We start from the raw sequence: 24,379 nt of genomic DNA on the forward strand, positions 1-24,379 counted from the left end.
CACTTGAAGCAAGGTAAATATTATACTGTTTGCAGGGCGCAATAAGGAACAGCGAGAGGACCCCAGATCCTCACAAAACAATATATAAACACACTGAAATGTTCGAGCACTCACTGACTATAGGAAAAATGGTCAAAAAACGGAATATGCCAAAATGTGAATTTTAATATAAAAAAAGCGAAATCTACAATAAACCTGGAATAATGTCACGTCAGCGGGAAATACACAAAATGGACCCTAAGAATAGTGATGTGGGGAAACTATACAAGGGAAGGGATACCACAATGGGAAAGGAGGAAGGAACAACAAAATAAGGGGGGGGTGAGTAACAAGGGGGGAGGCGTTTCAGGGTAAGAACCCCTTCCTCAGGCCCGTTCCCTCAAGTCCAAAGGGGCAAAAGGTACTTCCCTAAACCCTTATAACCCCACTATATAGAGCTCACCCAAACACAAAATGCTATGAAATAGAATAAAGCGCTCTCTCTCTCTCTCTCTCTCTCTCTCTCTCTCTCTCTCTCTCTCTCTCTCTCTCTCTCTCTCTCTCTCTCTCTCTCTCATTTGGCATCCAGATAATGAAATAGCAATTAAAATGAAAAAAACAAACAAAAAAACCCACAACCACGGGATGTCATTTTGTATGCTTGCTGCAACTTCCCGTGGCTAGCCCGTGGCAAATAACGTCTTCACGTGGGATGAACCTCGTACCTTGCCCCGGTGCTGGAATCGGCACGTCTTTCTACATCTGTTCATACGTAATCTGAGATAGAGATGGCTGCACCTTATGTTACACAACTTGAATTATTATGACTGAATATAAAATCCCCCAATGATATAGTGGTCTGAAATTAATTGTTTTGCAGTTTCTTCCTGCAAATAATGAGGTTAAATCATTCACTCCTTCCTATAGTGTCTGCACCATTCTGTGAACATTTTCTAAAATATCAGGAAATGAAGTGTATCTTCTAGCTCCATGAAAGCCGATAAAGATGTTGTTTATTTATTCATGCCTCGTTCTGCTGTTAGCCTGTGTTAAGAAGTTTTTCCTTCAGCAAGGAAATTCATCTTTTTTTTATTGAATGAAAAAAAAAATCAAATGTTAAAAATAGGAAGAATTCCATATCTTCTTGCCCTAGAAACCAGCCTCTCATGCTGACATGTGTCATCTATTATGTCAATTAGGCTGTGATTTTCAGGGCCGACTGACCCTCTTTCTCTGTAATGTCTAAAGTGCATTTCACTTCTTGGTGAAAGAGCATTAAATGTTACAGAATCTGCCATAACTTGACACCTCAGCAGTCAGCACTAAAGAGTCATCACCCCTTTAAAGTTTATTTCATCCATTAGTCAATTCTGACTCTCTAACAGATCTCACCATGAATCCCATCATTTCTGAAGGATAATTTGGTGGAAAGATTGTCTTGTTTTATTATGCTGTTATACTTCTTGCTTTAATGGTAATGAATGCCCTCCACAGAGCAGATCATATGATTGTCAAAAAGCTGCTGCAATAAAATGAAACAAAGATAACTAAGGATTAATCATTAAAGTGTCAGATAAATGCACAAACACTACTCTTACCTCTTTTTGCAATTACCATTCCATATTGTATGTATGTATATCATTATCTATATAGCGCCATCCAGGTGCATAGCTTCACAGCAGTAATACACGTGACATAATGTAACATACAGTGGTGTGAAAAAGAAAGTACACCCTCATTGAATTCTATGGTTTTACATATCGGGGCATAATAACAATCATCTGTTCTTTAGCAGGTCTTAAAATTAGGTAAATACAACCTCAGATGAACAACACCACATGACATATTACATTGTGTCATGATATATTTAAGAAAAATAAAGCCAAAATGGAGAAGCCATGTGTGAAAAACTAAGTATACCTTATGATTCAATAGCTTGTAGAACCACCTTTAGCAGCAATAACTTGAAGTAATCGATTTCTGTATGACTTTATCAGTCTCTCATATTGTTGTTGAGGAATTTTTGGCCCACTCTTCTTCACAACGTTGCTTCAGTTCATTGAGGTTTGTGGGCATTTGTTTATGCACAGCTCTCTTAAGGTCCAGCCACAGCATTTCAATCGGGTTGAGGTCTGGACTTTGACTGGGCCATTGCAACACCTTGATTCTTTTCTTTTTCAGCCATTCTATTGTAGATTTGCTGGTGTGCTTGGGATCATTGTCCTGTTGCATGACCCAATTTCGGCCAAGCTTTAGCTGTCGGACAGATGGCCTCACATTTGACTCTAGAATACTTTGGTATACAGAGGACTTCATGGTCGACTCAATGACTGCAAGGTTCCCAGGTCTGTGGATGCAAAACAAGCCCAAATCATCACCCTCCACCACCGTGCTTCACAGTTGGTATGAGGTGTTTGTGCTGATATGCTGTGTTTGGCTTTTGCCAAACGTGGCGCTGTGCATTATGGCCAAACATCTCCACTTTGGTCTCGTCTGTCCAAAGGACATTGTTCCAGAAGTCTTGTGGTTTGTTCAGATGCAACTTTGCAAACATAAGCCGTGTTGCCATGTTCTCTTTGGAGAGTAGAGGCTTTCTCCTGGCAACCCTTCCAAACAAACCATACTTGTTCAGTCTTTTTCTAATTGTACTGATGAACTTTAACATTTAACATGCTAAATGAGGCCTGTAGAATCTGAGATGTAACTCTTGGGGTTTTTGCAATTTCTCTTAGCATTGCACAGTCTGACCTTGGGGTGAATTTGCTGGGACGTCCACTATTGGGAAGATTGGCAATTGTCTTGAATGTTTTCCACTTTTGAATAATCTTTCTCACTGTAGAATGATGGACTTTAAATTGTTTGGAAATGGCCTTTTAACAATTCCCATTTTGATGAGAAGCAACAATTGCTTCTCTAAGATCATTGCTGATGTCTTTCCTCCTTGGCATTGTGCTCCAGACCAGCAAACTGCTAAAACTTCGGCTTTTATAGAGATGGTCACACTTGCTGATGATCAATTAATCAAGGACATTTGATTAGCAGCACCTGTCTGCTACTTAGCATCCTAATTCCTATGGAAGCAGTAATGGTGTACTTCGTTTTTCACACATAGCTTCTCCATTTTGTTAAATAAATCCTGACACGGTGTAATATGTAATGTGTTGTTGTTCCTCTGAGGTTGTATTTACCTAATTTTAACACCTGCTAAGGAACACATGATTGTTATTATGTCCTGATATGTAAAACCATAGAATTCAAAGAGGGTGTACTTTCTTTTTCACACAACTGTATAGTTGGAATAAGCGCTTCAGACATGACAGTAACAATAGGAAAAGGCATCCCAGCCCCGAAGAGTTTACAATCTAAGTATTAAGTAGGGAGAACTTACATAAACAGTAGAAGGTGTTCTGGTAAGTGCGTCTGCAAGGGATCAAGATCAGTACACATGAGACGTATAGTATCAGCCAACTGAGCTACCCATATGCTTCGTTAAAGAGGTGTGTTTTAAGATAGGTCCTAAAGGTGGAGATATTAATAACAGGGGATGAAAGGTGTCATTTCCAAATGTCACAGCAATGATAAAGAACACGTATGAAAATGTTAACATGTTTGAGACAAGCCCACAAACCTGTCTTACTCCATAATCACAAAGCATTCAGTGCTTCTACTGCAACAAAGGATTCTGGGTGCTTGTAATGGAGGGGGTAGCCAGGCAATCAATAAAGGTATTATGCCCAGCTGGTTACCTCTGAGCTATATTTGGGGTTTTAGAGTGTCAGCTCTTGAACCTGTCTGTTATACATGAAATGCATATGATTTTATGACAATAAAGAATGTATGTGTTTTGTCCTTTCCAGGAGTGCTAACCAGTGGAGATTGAGAGGCTATGAGTTTCAAGGGGGGGTTTGTGGAAAAAGTGTTGTCAGATTGTGTCTAGGTAGCTGGGGTCCAGAGTTGCTGGCCACCCCAAAAATGTATCCGGGAATCAGGTTAGATTCCCGGGGACATATAGACACAACACCCCGGTCAAAATCTTCCCTTGAAAACAGTTAAGCGACTCACCACCAGGTTTCCCTGCTTCAGCACACACAAGGAAGGTAAATAAGGAGCATAGGGATATGTGTATCCTGGGTACAGTCAGGGGTCCCTAAGTTAGTGAGGGTCCCCCAGTATATGCCCAGATCCCCAGAACCAGTATAGAGGTTCTGGGGGATACTCCAACCATATATGAGGTTGTGAGGGTTTTATGAAACCTAAGTCCTATTTTCAGAAAAGAAAGGAGATACAGCTCTGAGAATGAACCTAAGCATTTTTTTAGTTCTAACTAAATTTGTTTTTGTCATAAGGGAGTGAGCTACAGCCCTAGGAATGGATCTACGCATCTTTTCATTCTACTTTGGGACTTAGAAGAAAAATATTTTGTTTCACAAATTTTTAATAGCCCATAGGCTATGAGGTTTTTAAAGTCTAAGTCAAGTTTGCAGTGTATAGGGGATGTCAGGAATCGGCGTTCTCCTCGCTTCCCACACAGAGCACTCCCTCCCCGCAGGGAGCCCCTGGACACACAAAACAATCCTGCCTTACCGGCCTCCACGGCTCCTCGCCCCTGCCGCCGTTGCGGGATCACTCCCCTCGGCGATTCCTCTGCTCAGCGCCGAGCGCGCCCACACTCTCCTGCAAACACACCAGCACGCACACCTGCACCATCCACTGGCTCGGTTCACGCGCGTACACGAGTTACGGAGCACGCTCAGTCTGCACACTCTTATTGCCGTCCCCCGGACCTCAGGCTCCGCCCCCGCACACTGCACGAGCATACTCAGGTTACTAACAAGACTCACCTGGCCTGTTATGCCTGCACCAATCTGCAGTGTCTCCCTGTAGCTCTTCCTGTCCCGCCTCCGTTCCTAATTGGACCTTCCTGCTTTATCTAGCTCCTCTCTGCTCTCAGTCTTTGCTCGACATAGTCTCTGTATGGAAGTACTTCTGGATTCACTACCTTGAATCTTCGACACTTTCACCAGCACAAATCACTTTCATTAACGATTCCATTTTATTTCTACTAACTCACAACTATTTTTTGTTTGATTCACAGTATTTTCTTCAAAAACAGGGCACCGCTATGGGGACTTCTTTTGCACCCTCATATGCGAATCTTTTTATGGGCTTATGGGAACTCACTCACATCTATAGTAGCACTAATCTATTTCGTTCACATATTGTGTTTTACAAAAGATTCATTGACGATCTGATTTTCATTTGGGATGGGGACATAACCACCTTTAATAATTTCTTTCACTATATTAGTTGTAATGACATCAATCTTCAATTCACTTTTTTAACAGACACTCAGACTATTAACTATCTAGATGTGACAATCCATGGTGACCCCATCTCAGGTATCCAAACTGATATCTACACCAAACCTCACGCAAAGAATCCCTATCTACATGCGACCAGCAGTCACCCTAAGACACTCATTCGAGGTATACCAAAGGGTCAATTTCTGCGGTATAAACGCATCTGTTCCAATCAAGATACTTTCTTGAAGCATTCCGAAACATTAAAAACTAGATTTTTGTCTAGGGGATATTGTGATAAAGATGTCAGTCTGGCATTTGAGAACGCCAATCTTACAGACCGTGATACCCTGATTAAACATAAGACACAAAATAAGAAACAGGAATTCACAAACAATCCATTGTTTATTACAAAATATAGTAAGCAAGCATTCCAAATCAGAAAGATAGTGTCTAAACATTGGGAGGTTCTCAAATTGGATCCGGACCTGAGAGCTTACACTAGTTCTGGACCTAAATTTGCCTTTAGAAAAGCAAATACACTCGCTTCAAGTATATCTAAGAGTCTATTCCAGTCCGCCAAGCAATCTCATTTACAAAATATACCTAAAGGTTTCCACAAATGTGGCTTTTGTAAATGCTGCAAATATGCATTACCCATGAAACGCATACAAACTACTTTCCCCAAGAAAAAACACAGGATAAATGCGTTTATTAACTGCCACACAAGTTATGTTATTTACGTTATTATTTGTGGTTGTAACAGTAAGTATGTTGGCAGGACAATCAGACCCTTACACATCAGAATCTCAGAACATTTGAGACTTATTACCAAAAAAGATCTATTCCATCCAGTATCGAAACACTTTTGCATATGTCCGAAAGGTGGACTAAAAAACTTCAAATTCCATGGAGTGGAGCATATTCCCCTCACGTTAGAGGAGGCAATAGGCTTAACAGTCTTAATAGAAAAGAAATGTCTTGGATTTTTTGTCTCAACACACTACAACCCCATGGGCTAAATATTGAATGGGAATTAAAACATTTCCTAGATGTTTGAGGATTGGTTTTCGGTCTTCATTGTCTGCCTCCTTGCTCCTTTTCCCATTTCCCTTCCCCCCATCCCCTTCACCCTTCCCTTCCACCCCCCACACCCCTACCCTCCCCCCCTCCCACCCTTTCCTTCCCTCGTTCCCCCCCACTCCGTCCCCTTCTCTCCCCCCCCCCTCTCCCCCCCCCCTATCCCCCCTCCCCCCCCTCCCCTCCCCTCCCCTCCCTTGCCTATCCATTTGCTTTTTAGGTGTATTAAATATTATAGTTGAATTTGTCATAGACGTATATCAACACGTGCTCTGTTTTGAATTATGCATTTGACATTAGGATTTGTATGACAGAACGTATTATTTAGACATTAAACATTGGTATTTATGTTTGTATATGCAATTATACTGTATGATATTGTTTATTGCATGAATCTGCTTTGCCTATTCCTGTCATGCTATTTTATTGTGGTTTTAACCCTTTGTATTCCTTGTGGTGATTTTGTTAATCAGGTAACCTGTTGTCCACTTGATTGGGGTGGTTACACAGGTGTACCAGTTTACACTCACTATTTAAGGATGATCTTTTCAGCTGCCAGGTCACTCTTTGACAAAGGTCCCCCAGACCGAAACGCGTCAGAGGACCTGACAGCACGATGTCTGAATAAAGTCTATTTTTAACTCACCTCAGCCTCTCTTCATCTATTGCTGTGCTGCCGTCTACCTGTCCTGTTGGGGGAAGATTTTCTCTACTAACAAGACTCACCTGGCCTGTTATGCCTGCACCAATCTGCAGTGTCTCCCTGTAGCTCTTCCTGTCCCGCCTCCGTTCCTAATTGGACCTTCCTGCTTTATCTAGCTCCTCTCTGCTCTCAGTCTTTGCTCGACATAGTCTCTGTATGGAAGTACTTCTGGATTCTCTCAGTGTTTTCACAGGTTCTGACGCGGCTTGTACGACTACCCCCTCTGGCTCTCGATCTCGGCACTCTTTAGACAACGCACACTCTGGTAACCCCTTGAACACGGCTTGGACAATGACCTATCTCCACTCTCCAGTCCCTGACTTCGGCGAGGCATCCTTCACTCTATCTCTACAACCGGTACCGGCAAGTATTGTCTACCTTACTACATACCACACTCCGGACACGCTCCCTTTGCTGCGGGTGCGTGTATTACCATTTCCCCCTTCAGCTCAGGGGACGGGTCTGGTCTGCGGGCAGCACCGGCGTAACATTATGTCGAGCCCACAAGACGCAGACCAGACCTAACTTCAACAGTTTCTCTCCAATCTGCTTCAGCAAAACCAGGCCATGGCGTATCAAATTGTGGCACTTACACGCCAGGTCGCAGTACTCTCAGACAGGGTACCGACCGCGACCCCGCCAGATGTAAGCCCCCACTCCGCAAGCGCAGTTAGCAGCTCAGATGTAAGGATTCCTCCCCCCAAGCCTTATGCAGGTGAACCGCAAGATTGTAGGGGTTTCCTAAACCAGTGTGAGGTGCAGTTTGAAATGGCCCCCCATCTCTACAATACTGATCGCAAGAAGGTAGCCTACATTTATAACCTCCTCACTGGCAGCGCCCTGGCTTGGGCTTCCCTGGTTTGGGAGCGACGTTCTGACCTTACCCAATATTACTCTGCATTTAAAGCCGAGTTTCAACAAGTATTCGATTCTCCCGCTCGTCGGGAGATGGCATCTGTTTCTCTCCTCCAGATCACTCAGGGACGGCGAATGGTGACGCAGTATGCTGTGGAATTCCGGACTCAAGCAACCGAGACTAACTGGGGACAAGAGGCTCTCGTCTCCGTGTTTTGGCAAGGCCTGGCAGATCCCATCAAGGATGAACTCTCTCGCCAATCTAGGCCGGATCAATTGGAGGTCCTCATTGATTTGGCTGTCCGAGTGGATCAACGTATCCAGGTACGCCGCTCAGAGCGTCAGCGCACTACCTTCCGTTTTCCATCAATTCTGGGATTTTTTCAATAAGGTACAGTCAGACCTCTTGCCGCCACACAGGACTTACGATTGTCCGATCGATCTAGTTCCAGGTTACTCCCTACCCAAGTCCAAGACCTACCCCTTGTCGTTACCAGAATCTCACGCTATGGATGAATATATCCAGGAGAATCTCAAGAAAGGCTTTATTCGTCACTCCAATTCCCCAGCAGGGGCTGGGTTTTTCTTCGTCAAGAAAAAGGACGGGTCGTTGAGGCCTTGCATCGACTACAGGGGTTTAAACCACATCACTATTAAAAATCGTTACCCCCTTCCCCTTATTACCGAACTGTTCGATAAATTATAGGGGGCCAAGATTTTTTCCAAGTTGGATCTACGTGGTGCCTATAACCTGGTACGCATCAGGAAGGGGGATGAATGGAAGATGGCCTTCAACACGCGTAGTGGACACTACGAATATCTGGTAATGCCTTTCGGCTTATGTAATGCTCCCGCTGTCTTCCAGGATTTCATCAACGACGTCTTTCGTAAGGTACTCAATATTTTTGTTATTGTATACTTGGATGATATCCTGATTTTTTCCAAAGATCTCCAGGACCATATACGCCACACCTCCTACGTCCTTTCCCGTCTCCGTGAACACCATTTGTACGCCAAACTGGAGAAGTGCACCTTTCATCAGACCTCTACTCCGTTCCTGGGGTATATCATTTCCGATGAGGGGTTTATGATGGACTCCGGTAAACTTCAAGCAGTCACTGAATGGCCAAGACCCAACTCTTTCAAGGCCATACAACGTTTTTTAGGGTTCGCTAATTACTATCGTAAGTTTATACGGAGTTTTTCCACCATTGTAGCACCCCTCACTGCGCTCACCAAAAAAAGGAGCTGATCCTTCTGCTTGGTCATCCGAGGCCATCTCCGCCTTCGAGACACTCACGGAAGCCTTTATATCCGCACCCATTCTCCGTCATCCCAACATCGAACTTCCCTTCGTCCTGGAGGTCGACGCTTCTGATTGCGGCGCTGGTGCCGTTCTTTCCCAGAGACACACGCCCCAAGATAAGTTACATCCCTGTGCATATTTTTCCAAGAAATTCTCGTCTGCCGAGAGGAACTATGACGTGGGTAACAGAGAACTTCTGGCCGTGAAGATGGCTCTTCAAGAGTGGAGACACCTGCTGGAGGTGTCGAAAGAGCCGTTTACTATTCTCACGGACCACAAGAACCTTCTTTACATAGAGAACGCTCGACGCCTTGGTCCACGACAGGCTCGTTGGGCTCTTTTTTTTCTCGATTCGATTTTCACCTTTCCTATATCCCCGGGACCAAGAACGTAAAGGCAGACGCACTCTCCCGAATACATTCTTCTGAAGAGAGGCCAGAGGAATCTTTGGAGACTATCCTTCCACATGAGAGGATTCTCGCCACGTCTACTTTCAAGAATCTTGACAAGATTTTGCACTCCCAGAGACGCATTCCCAAGGACTTGGTCGTTCCCGACAACAAACTCTTTGTACCATCCAAATTTGTTCCAGAGGTCCTGCCTTGGGGTCACTCCTCTAAATCTGCAGGTCATCCAGGTTTTAAGAAGACTACTGATCTCATTCGTCGGAATTTCTGGTGGCCAAGGATGTCTCAAGATATTCTGGAGTTTACCCGCGCATGCCCCACGTGCGCTCAAATCAAGACTCTCTGTCAAAAGCCTCAGGGTTTTCTGTTACCCTTTCCAGATCCCGACCGCCCCTGGTCCCACATTTCTATGGACTTCATCGTGGAGTTGCCCAGGTCCAAAGGAATGAACACTATCTTGGTGGTCGTGGAGAGGTTCTCGAAGATGTCTCATTTCATTCCATTTAAAGGATTATGCTGATATCTTTACGGAGCAGATTTTCCGGATTCATGGGATCCCTTCCTCCATTGTTTCTGACAGAGGTTCTCAGTTCGTATCCAAATTTTGGAGAGCTTTCACAAAGAGATTGGGCATCTCTTCTTCCTTCTCTTCCGCCTATCATCCTCAGTCCAATGGACAAACGGAGAGAATCAATCAATCCCTGGAGAAGTACCTGAGATGTTTTATATCCAATTTCCAGGATGATTGGGCTCAACTCCTCTCTTGGGCAGAGTATGCCGTCAATTCTGCAAAAAACGAGTCCACCTGGGAGTCTCCCTTCTTTATAAATTATGGGTTCCACCCTCCCTGTCTTCCCATCCCCAACATTCCTTCTGGAGTACCAGCCGTAGATGAACGCATTTCTTCCCACCAAACCGCATGGTCCAGGATTCAGTCTACCCTTCTCAACTTCTCCCGCAGATCGAAACTACAGGCCGATCATCGTCGTCGTTCGGCGCCCAATTACAAACCAGGGGATTTGGTATGGCTATCCTCTAGGAATATCCACCTCAAGGTACCATCTCCTAAACTGGCACCTAAGTTCCTGGGTCCCTTCCCTATTTGTGAACAAATCAATTCTGTGGCATTCCGGCTCCAACTACCACCCAGTATGAAGATTCCCAATGTCTTCCATGTGTCCCTCTTAAAACCATTTATCTCCAGTCAATTCTTTCCGGATCAGACTCGTAAACCGGATCCCATTACTGTACAAAATAACGAGGAATACGAAGTTCACTCTCTTTTGGATTCTCGCCTATCATGGGGTCAGCTCCAGCTCTTCGTGCAGTGGAAGGGCTTAGGCCCTGAAGAGAGATCCTGGGTACCTTCAAAGGACATTCATGCCCCGGCCCTTCTTAAGTCCTTCAGGAAAAAGTTTCCAGAGAAACCGTTCTTGGACCGTCCTGAGGCCGTTCCTGAAGAGGGGGGTACTGTCAGGAATCGGCGTTCTCCTCGCTTCCCACACAGAGCACTCCCTCCCCGCAGGGAGCCCCTGCACACAAAAACAATCCTGCCTTACCGGCCACCATGGCTCCTCGCCCCTGCCGCCGTCGCGGGATCACTCCCCTCGGCGATTCCTCTGCTCAGCGCCGGGCGCGCCCATGCCCTCCTGCACGCACACCTGCACGCACACCTGCACCATCCACTGGCTCGGTTCACACGTGTACACGAGTTACGCAGCACGCTCAGTCTGCACACTCTTATTCCCGTCCCCCGGACCTCAGGCTCCGCCCCCGCACACTGCACGGGCATACTCAGGTTACTAACAAGACTCACCTGGCCTGTTATGCCTGCACCAATCTGCAGTGTCTCTCTGTAGCTCTTCCTGTCCCGCCTCCGTTCCTAATTGAACCTTCCTGCTTAATCTAGCTCCTCTCTGCTCTCAGTCTTTGCTCGACATAGTCTCTGTATGGAAGTACTTCTGGATTCTCTCAGTGTTTTCACAGGTTCTGACGCGGCTTGTACGACTACCCCCTCTGGCTCTCGATCTCGGCACTCTTTAGACAACGCACACTCTGGTAACCCCTTGAACACGGCTTGGACAACGACCTATCTCCACTCTCCACTCCCTGACTTCGGCGAGGCATCCTTCACTCTATCTCTACAACCGGTACCAGCAAGTATTGTCTACCTTACTACACCTGGCCTGGCAACACTTCATACCACACTCCGGACACGCTCCCTTTGCTGCAGGTGCGTGTATTACCACTTCCCCCTTCAGCTCAGGGGACGGGTCTGGTCTGCAGGCAGCACCGGCGTAACAGGGGATATGGCTAGCGGGAATAAAAGTAGAGTCCCATTCTACCCCTCATAACCAAAAGACTTAAACAGAATAAAAGTGTAACGTATATTTTATTAAAGGGGTATGTTTAAAACGTATTTTGCTTGTGAACTCTAAAATAAGCTGGGACTTTCAAAGCCGGTATTCTGAGTGAGCCAGGTGGCTACCAAGCTGTGGTGCTACTGTGTCTACTCTGAATCCTTAGTTGAAAGCCACAGATGCTGCCAGAGGTGTGAAGAACATTTGGGCAGGATGGCTAGGTGAAGTACCCACGTCATGGGATCAATGCAAGCCGTTCTGGCTAGCATTCGCCTTCCCAGACCTGGAGGCAGCAAGCTCAGCGGGTGGCTCCTGCATGACAAGTGGCTAAGGTGGCAAACTCGCGCATGCCCTTGTTTCATTCAGAAGATCCGCTTGACCGGCTTCAGGAGACTGGCAGCCATCTGATTGGCTGGTAGGAAAGTTCCCACGCTGGGATTGGCTGTAGTGTTTTGTGAATGAACTCCAAAATACTGTAAAAAAAAACAGCAGCCAATCCGGTGTTGAGATTCTCTAAGATTTTGAGTGCCACGACAGCAGCAGCAAATTTGAAATCACCAAAAGATGCTCTTGGAGAAATAGAGGCGAGCCGGCTTCAGAAATTTCAAGGCGAGAAATTCCCACTTTTCGAGGCCAAGTTCTCAGAATAGAACGTAGCGGTCGCGGGTGGAATTGCAAGTCGTAAAGAGTACCAGGACATTTGGTTCTATCTCACGGTCAAGGGATTTCGTTGTCTCTAGAGCGGATACAGCGGTGGCATCAGGAACCTCATCCCGATTTGAGTTCCAGGACATCTTGGGCTAAGTACCGGCCAACTACAAACTTTGTAGGAAAGTCTAGTTTTTTCCCCCAGACCCCTAGTAAGGGGGCCTCTCTCTTGTATTTTGTAATCCACTGTGTGTACGTCTGTTTCAATGGAATAAATGACAATTTGTTTTATCATTTGGTTTTGCTCAGTGATATGATCCCGGTATAAAGGTGTAAATGCCTGGTCTCCTGTGACAGTGTTGACATGCAAATGAGCACTCATATGGTCAGATCACAAAGCTCCATTATTGACTTAACGAGGCATTAAACTAACACTTCGTTAAGTGCTAATGGGTATCTTTAAAGCTTACTAACGCAGTGTTAAGTGCTGCTTTCAGCTATAACGGACCCTTGCATTACGGCCCTAAGTGCTAATAATATGCAAAATAGGTATTCGTCATACGTAAAGGTGGCATTACCTCCATACAGAACAAAAAATATGGGTTTTTCTGGAGGGCGAGGGAGAGAACGCATACTCTACACCCCGTAAAAGATGTCCATAAGACCTGTACTGACAAGCATAAAGCTCCTTGTGATGAAGGGGGTACTAGTGTCAGGCCCAATAATCCACAACCTCTGCTATTCAGGGCAGCAGTTCTAGCATTGAACTATCTCAGATGCTGGATAGCTTCACTGCCACAGCATATTTTAAGGCTCTACTGCTCACACCCATAGCTAATCATACTTATGGACACTCCCCTAGCTTCCTTTAACCCCTTTAACATGGATTCCTGTAAGCTTACGCCTGCTGTATAAGGCCGTGCTTATAGTGCCGGCGAGGGCGACGCGACCGATGGCGTCACCTGTCGCCATTTCGAAAGTTATATTTTAAGTTTAGGCGATGTCGCTGGCTACAAGACCAGTGATGTCACAAAAGGGGGAGGGCAGAGGCACGGAGAAGCTCCTGATTGGCCGCAAGGGGAGACCGTCGCCTAAAAAATCAAATATCAGTGACTACCAGATTTTTGGTAGCACTGTCGCTCTGCCGCTTTGTTGCAGTCGCGGGCACTATAAGCGCAGACGACGGTGACAATGCATTTCATTTGACGCGATGGTCGCGTCTCTGTCGCCGGCACTATAAGCGCAGCCAAGCACAGCTTTTAAAGCAAAGCCTGAGTTAAAGAAGTGTATGACCAGTAAACCCACTGGAAGGAATTCCAAAAACCATGCAAAATGCTTAAAATCGGTGTGTCTATTTTCTTTTATATAATTGCGAGGTTAATAAATAAGCTTTGTAAACCAAAAAGTACCCAAAAGAAGGTGTGTGTGAATGGCCTATATTGGTGCACCAATTCAAACAATGTATTTTAAACAAGAGCCATAATATTTTCTTTAATATAATGATTTAGATTGCTCTTTTTTTATCAACATGGTTCGGAACTGTTGTTTAAACCAGTTCTTTGCACAGATTCCTGACCTTTCTGGCAGTAAAAGAGTTAAATCAGCAATTCTGCCTAACTAACCCTGTGACGTTAGGCCCTACCTCCTTGGCACTCAAAAAGTTAACTTGAGTTACAAGTTACATCTTAAAAATACATGGCATTATTTTATGGTGATCAGGCCCCTATGACCCCGGACGGTTTTATATGTTTGTCTAAAAGTGGGGTTATCTAAGAGCAAAATAAAAATGTGCATAAGTGCGCTACTAGAAAACATACAATTGGTGACAGTGTACCAGTACCCCTCAGTGCTATATAATCACCACAAAATATTAGAAATATATACAGAACCTAAGGGGAAATGGTGCATAAATGGCGTCTGCTGCTGTTGATGTGAGGGTGGCTCAACACCCTTGAACAAGAAAACACGAAAATAAACAGCGCACAACGCACATGGTGAAGTTTAAAAATGAAGATTTTATTTGAGAAGGTAAATTATTCTGCGTACATCAGATAAGTAAAAACGAGCATTTCGTGTAACAAGACACGAGTTACCACACGCCGGAACAGACCGGAAGGAGTCGTGATCTCTGCACCCTCAGATTGTATCAATCGCTGGCGTCTGGAGACGCACAGGTGGAATCCCTCCAGGTAGGTGGAGTTCCTTCAGGTAGGTGGCCTCTCACGTAGTGGCACTATTCAATCTCCTGGATGATTAAGTCCCTTCCGATGGTTCCTCTCCGTGATGGTAACAGCCTCGTCAATGACGGAATAAACATCCACCTGTGCGTCTCCAGACGCCAGCGATTGATACAATCTGAGGGTGCAGAGATCACGACTGCTTCCGTTCTGTTCCGGCGTGTGGTAACTCGTTTCTTGTTACACGAAATGCTCGTTTTTACTTATCTGATGTACGCAGAATAATTATCTTCTCAAATATAATCTTTATTTTTAAACCTACTTCACTATTTGCGTTTGTGCGCTGTTTTTTTCTTGTTATCTAAGAGCAAACCTGGTCTGGGATTGTGGGGGGATTAAAATCATAGATCCGCAACAGTGGAAAAAAGGAGAATTATTTTTATGTACCTTAAAAGGAATTTCCCAAGGGATCTGCATAACACACAAGGGTGTGGCCAGGAAGACATTCCACGTGTTGGTACAAGCTTACTAAATATTAGATATTTGGGAATCAGTAACATTCATAAGGATGTGAAGGATTTATTTATTATAAGGGAGCTCCGTTGATTAAATTGATATCAAATTTGACAGGTTGGTCTATGCTACATATCAGATACATATTTCACCTTCAAAGATTAAAGTTGCTCTATCAAGATTGATTTCCACACGTGTATTTTAATTATACAAATGCAACAGTGGAGGTGGTATTCTTGTAGGTATTGTAGAAAAAACAAAAACACAAAGGGAGCCCAGAGCTATCGCTATATTTCTCTCTCTCTCTCATTCAGTTTAACCCTTTGGCCAAAGCATTGTAAGCCTGCGAGACACTTCAAGGCATGACCAGATATTGCAGGTCCTAACACTAACTGATTACAATTCTTATTTACCTGTATAATTACAGGAAGAATGATTTGATTGGATCTGTCACAACCAGCTGCATGAAAAGACCTGTACATATGGAAAGTGAAGAAGGGCGAGCTTAAAACCTGGGGAGGAGGGGCCACTAACCTCCAAAACAGCTGAGACCAGCTGGACAAAGTTAATAAACACACAGATACCCAGTAAGCTAATATAACCCCCCAAAATATGTGTGTGTGTGTGTGTGTGTGTGTGTGTGTGTGTGTGTGTGTGTGTGTGTGTGTGTGTGTGTGTGTGTGTGTGTGTGTGTGTGTGTGTGTGTGTGTGTGTGTGTGTGTGTGTCAAAAGGAGTGCTAATGAGCGTGGCACTGTATACTACAAAAAACAAAAACACAAAGAGAGCCCAGAGCTACTTCTAATATGACAAAAATACACAGTGAAATACATACATACATATATATATATATATATATATATATATATATATATATATATATATACTGTATATACTGTATATACTGTATATACTGTATATACTGTATATATACAGTATATCTTGAAAAAAGGGTCATTTAGTTTAACCCTTTGGCCAAAGCATTATAAGCCTGCATTGCATCTGTCACAACCAGCTGCATGAAAAGACCTATACATATGGAAAGTGGTGAGGGGCAAGCTTAAATCCTGGGTAGGAGGGGCCACTCAGTTAGTGTTATGTGATATGATATGTTATGTGTTGTGATATGTCCCATTTTTGGGATGTCCATTGACTGCCAATATGTTTATCTATGCCACGTTCGGGATATAGATTAACATAGTGACAAGCAAGCGTTTTTTTTGCTTTCCCATGTGCTTATTTAAGCCACCTTAAGATTATAGATATGCACAGTGACAAGCAATGCATTATTTTTTTTTTTTACCAAATCCTTGTTTTTATTTAATTGTTATTTTTTTTTTAGGTTGCCCATTGACTGCCATAGTGGCAAACCATGCTCATATTATATGGGCAGGGTGTACCACTGTGCCAATCAATTGGTTTATTGGGAAACAAATTCTTATTGAAATGTAATGTATTTTATTTTGGGGTTTTTTTTTTTTTGTAGCTTGCCCATTCATTGCCATAGTGGCAAACCATGCTCCTTTTATGGGCATGGTTTTACCACTGTGCCAATCAATTAGTTTATTGTCAGATGCTTGTTTTATTTAAATGTAGTGTATTTTTTTTGTGCCTGTTTTTTTTAGCTTGCCCATTCATTTTCAGTGTGGAAATCCATGCCCATATTGGGGGCATGGTTTACCACTGTGCCAATCAATGGTAGCTGTGGTGCAGGGTGGGGGTAGTTGCCCCGGGAAGGGTGGTTAGGCCTCCCGGGTGGGTAGCGGGGAGGGAGGTTATCCCCTTAATTACTATAGTGGTTACTATCCGCTAAGGGGTTAGTTGCCATTTTTTTTATTGTAATGTTGCTGCCCACTGAGGACAGAGAGGGTGGCCTTCATCCTGGCAGGGGTAAGTGCAAGTTGTATTTACTTTATGCTGGCTGGCTTTATTTATAATGGGAAGATATCTGGATAATAGTAATTTTGCCCATTACTGTGCTGTATGTGTTGGGGTGGGGGGATTGTTGGGGGTAAAAGTGGTGTGTGGTATATAGGTAGGTAGTAGGTATTTTAATGTTTATTGGGGGTAGAGGTGATGAGTGAAGGGTGTACTTGGCCCAGGGTGGGTGGTTAGGCCTCTCGGGTGGGTAGTGGGATGGGTTAACCCATTCACTACCATAGTGGTTAACACCACTATGGTAATGAAGGGGTTAACTCCACCTGCAGCCTTCCTGGTAGGCCTAACCACCCCCTATGGGCCAAGTACCCCCATTCACACACCCCCTCCACCCCCAATACACCAGCTACTGTGCCTTAACCCCTTCATTGCCTTAGCGGCTAGCTGCTAAAGTAATGAAGCTGCTTTAATGTCATTTTTGATAATAGAGTCTCCTGAGCTGAATCGCATTGATTACAGCCTCGGGGATGCCCTGGTTCCCAAATTACAGGCCCCGGTATGGTGTGCCAGTATCTCCAGTACGTTTAAATCTCCCGGTGACCGGGAGATTTAAACATGGGGGGGATACCGGCACCCCATAACGGGGCCTGTAACTCAGGAAGCAGGGGGTCCCCGGACCTAAAATGAATGGGGTTCAGCTCAGGAGACTCTATTATCAAAAATGACATTAAAGCAGCTTCATTATCTTATCGGCTAGCCGCTACGGTAATGCCATTTTGTGTTTTTTATGTTATTGTAAAAGGGTCTTATCCCTGTTAACAGGCTTGCCTCTAATCCAGCAGTGTGCTGGTTAATTGCACACCTGCAATCAACCACTCCACCTAATCACAGCTCTTTGAAAAAGCCCGTTTCCCAGAAACAGGAAGGAGGTTTTCCTCAGAACACAAGGGTGCTGACAAGAGGAAAGAGGTCTTGAGCAGAAAGGCTCTGCTGAGATCAAGACACCCAAAGACCTATATTCCTGGACACAGGGGACCCAGGAACCTACCAGAGACTGACATGAAGGGACACCTGCTTTAAGGTATCTCTTGAGACTTTGGGGAATAGGGTGGTAATGGGATTATCCCTCCAGCCCTGGAGATCGGAACTGGGGAAGTAAGTTAGCCCTTAAACAGGGATAGGCGGTTGTTGTTTTCATATGTTTTGCTGTGTTAAAAGGGACAGGCGCAATAAAGCCTTATTTTAATTTCACATTAAAAACGGTCTCCATTGCATACCTCTGCACACATCTCTTACATATGGTGTCAGAAGTTGGGATGAGAGGTGGCCCTTGAAGTTCAAAGGGGCCCCGGAGACCGCCTGTGAAAAATGTTATGCTTTTGCCTGCATAGTTCCTGCAAACAGTCTGAGCAACAAAACCAAAGAAACACATCCAGGCAGCAAAACTACACGGCCTGTGAAAAATGTTGTGCTTATTTTCCTGCATATAGTTCCTGCAAACAGCCTGAGCAACAAAGCAAAGAATCTCATGCAGCAGAGACCAGAATTAAAGGGATACACATCCAGGCAGGAAATCTACACTGCACGGAAGAAAGCCACAATACCACAGATAGACTCTTTTCCCCAATCCCAAGAGGAGAGAGAGAGAGAGAGAGAGAGAGAGAGAGAGAGAGAGAGAGAGAGACTGCTGAAGCAGGTAAACCTTACTTGCCTATCACAATAATGTTTAACATGGTTGTTGAAAAAGGGCTTTGCCTTCCAGCCGTAGTCAGGGTTCAAGAAGTGAGTTAGCGCTCCAGAGGAGCTAGGCTTTGTTTATTGTTTTCTTTAAAAAACAAGTTGCGCTGAAGCAGTGAATACAGACAGTGACCCACGAGCGGTACTGATTCTGGAAGTAAAGGCTGCCACACCGCATAGGACTACCAGCTGTGAATGGAGTATATGGAGAAAAGTGTGAAAATTGATGCAAGACTGTGCTGAAGCAGGCAAAATTTTACAGACATTGACCGATGCAAGGTACTGATTCTGGAAATTTAAAATGGCCACCCAGCTGAAGTCAAATACAGACTCTGCAAAAATGGGGAAGAAAATGTGTTCCTGGTGTAAAGAACCCCACCACACGAAGCAGTGTCCCTTCAGGCCTTATTCAGACGATGAGAGTGAATGCATGCACAGTACTGCTAATATAGTAAAACTTATCCAAGGTAAGAAAAAGTCTACAGAGAGGCCTGTGAGAGCTGCGACCTCTACAAGCAAAATATGCCCACCTGTAGGACTACCACAATTGGGGGTTCTATCAAATACAGTGATAACAGTTGCAATAGCGCCTCCTGAGGTCAGGAAGAAAAATACACCTGGTCGCCCCAAAATGGAGGACAAGATTCAGCGTTCCTGTAATGAACCCTACCCCACGGAAGAGTGGCCCTTCAGGTCCGATAAGGAGGAAGACATCTCTTACGGGGAACCCGAACCGAATCACACCCACAGAACACCCCAAGAATGGTGGGGGTGCCTGAACTCCGTACGAACTGAAAAGACCGCTCTCTATGATGACGAATGTGATCGGCAGGAGGAAGAGCGGGAACAGCAGATCGCTGAATATTTACGCCACCTAACGTAACTGCAATGAAAACATGGCGGATACAGTGAAGCTGCTGAAGTTTCAAATAAAGATGGAGACCCCAGTGTCCCTGATGGGACGGAGTCGTCAAAAACAAAAAGCTGGAAAAAGAAAAACGGTTCTTCACTTACCGTGGAAGGAACAGACACATCTGCAGATCCCGCGGAGGAAAAGGGGGTCCGAGATGCCCTGCAGCCTAGAGAAAATGGAGAATTCGTCCCGCGGATGACTGAATATCCAGATGGCCCAAGGCAGAAGTCGTGTACCCCAAAGAAGTGTCTGTCCGGTGCTAATAGTGAGAAACCATCAACCAACCATACCAGGGAAGCGGAGCCGGAACCAATGAGTGATGATCCCTTGACCAGCCCTGAAGATGCCCTAAAAATTGCTAGGCGTGACTGTAATCTGCTTCGGGAACAATTGAAACTGGAGAGGGAAGATAATGCTGAGCTACAGAAGACTGTTCTCTGACATCCGGGACCGACTTGGAGGATCTAAGGACAGATCTAAATACAGCAAAAGCTACTATTACCGCCATGGATGAAAAACAGAGAAAATCTGATAGACTGATTGCTAATCTGAAGCAGAAATATGAGGAGGCACTGAAAGAGATTACAGTCTTTCAGCAAGAGGTTCGCAAGTGCCATAGAGAGGTGGAAGTCTCTCAGAATGAGGTTCACACTCTCCGCATAGAACTGAATGCCTCACACCAGGAGGTCAACAGTGTCTGGACAGAGGTGTACATATCCCGGAAAGAGGTTCATACTCTCCACATAGCACTGGATGCCTCACACCACGAGATCAGCAGCTGCCGCACAAAACTGGAAGTCTCCAAAAAGGAACTTCACGGTCTGGCTGAGGAGCTGGATAATTCTAAAAAAAAACTATTGTCAATCTTAATATAGATCTCAAAGTCTCTCAGAAGCAGCTTCAGACACTCAACCTAGAGATGGAAGTCTCACGCCAGGAGACAGTCAGTCTCCAAGCAGAGGTCCGAAAGTGGAAGAAGGACTACAAGGAGGCCCTGAATATTACAGAGACTGGAAAAAGAGAAAATTTAAGACTAGATAAAGAAAACTCTGAGTTGACAGACCACGTCAATAGAAAGAATGAAAAGCTCCATGAGCTGGAAAAAATAAAGAAACTACTGGAAGGTGAAAAGGTTGAAGCAGAGCACCGACTGCAGAACCAACTACAAGGTCTGCATACACACCTCCAGAATGCCGAGGAGAAGCAGCGAACTCTGTAGGAAGAAAATTTGCAGGCTGCTAAAGAAGTACAAGTGCTGCAGGAACGTCTGAATACCCAGTGTGTCCCCACAGAGCAGTATGAGGAGCTAAAGGCCACGCTGCATATCACCAGAACATCGTTAGAGGCGGAGCTTCGATACCAGGTGACTGTGTATGAGAAGGAGCGGGAGAAGGCCCATAAACTGGAGCAAGAGCTGGAGAGACAGAGAGTCTGTTCCATCCCCTTAAGTCAGTACACCAAGGAGAAAACAGACGCAGCGGCAACCTTGACGACACAAATTACAGAGCTCCAGAATATGAAGGAGACACTGATACAAACTCAGAGAAAGCAAAGTGCGCAGATAAATTCCCTGAGAAGAGACTTGCAAGACGCACTCAAAAAATAGGGAACTCTCGCGGATGAGATTACAGTACTACAAAGACAAGTATTGACCCTGACCAAGCGTCAGTATCCCACAGCCACAAAAACCCATGAAGACAAGGGTGCAGTGAGAGCTGGGAATACCGCTCGTCTGAAAAACAAGGTTGCAAAATTTGAACCACCTAAACAAGCACTAGCAAAACCTTCAGCCACTCAACAGGCAACAAAAGAAGGTACACGTGCTGAATCAAAACCAGAAGAATCCGTAGCTGATGAAGCTGAAAAGATGGGACATTCTCTGGAAGTGGGTGTGGATTTGCAACTTAATCCCAAAGAGGCTGAACTAGCAACTCCATTTAGTGGAAAAAGTGCAGAGAGACAGCTTCAAGAGCGGAAAACTCAAAGCGCTGTTTTTAAACGCTCAGCAACTGCTGCCATACAGTCTACTGGCAATAAAACGAGCACCCGACGCGAGGGAAATCTCATGACCACGCACGTAGCAAAAAGACTATACTTAGAAAAAGTCCTCCTCGAGCGAAGAAGACGGAAGAAAACGGAGAAGACCCCAAAGAAGAAAAGAAGACACCAACACAGACGGGAAGGATTACAAATAGAAGACAAAAGACACAGACGTGGATTGTAAGGGTTTATTATTTTGTGGCTTACCTGTGGATTGGTTCCTGTGCTTCCGGGTCGCCTGGATTTCGGTGAGTGGGCATCTAATGGTGAGTAAACAAAAGAAAAGTATATTATTTTTACTTTTACAGTTTTTTTTAATTTTTGATTCATGTCTTATTTTTTCAGTCCCATTTAATGCCCCTGAATGTATCTATTATGTACTTATGGATATAATACATTCACGGACACTGAATGGGTGTATTCTATGTGATTTTTGTATGTAAATGCATTGTTTTTTATGCTCTATTATTGCCCCTGTATTTTATGTATATCTATCTATATGGATAGACATACAGGGATACTAATTGATTGTTTTGCTAATGTTTATGTTCTTTTCATGTATGGCTAATTTATTTATCAGCTTTATTTTGTCATTGGTGTGAATAATGTAATTTGTATTTAGTTACAAGTTATTTTTAATGGCTTTTTTTCTGGTAGATTGATTAGAATGATGGTGGTTACTTTAAATTAGAATTATTTTGGCAATGGTTTGGCTTTAGGAACTGAATAGGGAATTGTATAATTGATTTGTATTGTATTTTAATTGTTTGAGGAAATAGATTGATTGATGCTAATTGTATTGATGTTGCTCAGTTTCTATTTGATTTTCATGATGGCATTGGTGGTTAGGGGACATTGTTCATAGTGTATTTTATTGTTACATATATTTTGCATAGTGTTACACGATGCACAGATTAATTGCATCATGTACACACTCAATGCAATTGTGTGACATTTCATATACATTTGTGTAGCTGCTGATTTGTTGGCTTATATTTACAATCGATGCTGGATCTATTGTAACATGCAATGTGATGATTTTAAGATTAAAAATTCATGTTTTGATTTATGCATGTTTTATGTGTTTCATAATGGGCAAATAATATATTATCCATATCTGGATAATAGTTATTTTGCACATTATTGTACTGTATGTGTTGGAGGGGAGGGGGGTGGATGTATGTATTTAATGTATTGGTCCGGTTTATTTATTTTACATTCAGGGTTCGTTCCTTTGGTCTGCTTGAGACCTCTGGAGACCACCTGAGGTATCCTCGGGTATCTCACGGGTACCAGGCTGCGTGGTCCACGGGTGACACCTGCGGGGAAGAACCGGTGGCCCCACATCCGTGGGGGTACCGCGGACCTGTAGTGAGCACCTGTGTGTCCCCAGACCCCAGTGGGAACCACCCGAGGCCCCTCAGACACCTGTGGGTCTGACCCGGGGCTCCCAGACATCCGCGGGCCTACCATGGGGACCCAATTGTGGTCCACAGTGACCCACGGAGACCACCTGGTGGGCCATGGCGCCTGGCGGGACCCACCAACAGGCCTCCAGAACCTGTATGAAACAAGTTGCTGGTAACCTGTAGGTCTGTGAGGTAACCCATCGGGCCCACCAGGGACTCGCGTGGGCCTGGGGTATGAACCCTGTATGTAAAAGGATAAATCATGTATTTATGGGGGGGCACAGGGGGTGGGTTATGTATTTAATAAATAGAATGATGTTTATTGTGGGGCTGTGTATTGGTTTTATTGTGGGTACTGGGAGTGGGGGGAGGGGGTATTGGCCCCAAGGGTATGTGGATAGGCCCCCCGGCTGGGCAGTGGGTGAGGGTGGTTAAACCTCACGGGGTGGGGGGTTAGTGGGTGAGGGTATGTAGGCCTCCCGAGTGGTGGGCGAGGGTGGGTTAATCGCTTAATGACTGTAGCGGTTAATAACCGCTATGGTGATTAAGGGGTTAGGGGACATTACATTGGCTATTGTGATTGTTGTGCATGTTTTGCAGCACCGGAGGGGCATGGGCAGGATGAAGATGAGGATGAAGACGGCCTTCAACGTGGGTGCCTGTAAAAGGTAAGTGTAATATGTTTTTACTGTATTTATTGTAGTTTATATGTATTTAAAATGGGCAAATGCATTATTATACATATATGGATAATAGTCATTTTGCCCATTACTGTATTGTATGTGTTAGGGGGATGTATTTAGTTATAAATATTGTTTATTATTTTTGGAGGTGCAACATTGGTACCGCAGGCCCGCGGGTACCCCGGGACTCCCGCGGGGACCCCGGGACGGATGCGGGGAACCCGGGACGGACGCGGGGTCAGCCGGGGACTCCCGCGGGGTCAGCCTGGGACATCCGCCGGCCTGCTGTATGTGTGTTGCGCATGCAAAAATGAAAAGCAATAATTTTTTCTACGTCCAGATTTCTTTGCGTCTACTCTGACCTGACCTGTTCTGATCAACACAACTTTCGCG

The sequence above is a fragment of the Ascaphus truei genome, chromosome 6 (genome assembly GCF_040206685.1).
Source record: "Ascaphus truei isolate aAscTru1 chromosome 6, aAscTru1.hap1, whole genome shotgun sequence".
Lineage (NCBI taxonomy): Eukaryota > Metazoa > Chordata > Amphibia > Anura > Ascaphidae > Ascaphus > Ascaphus truei.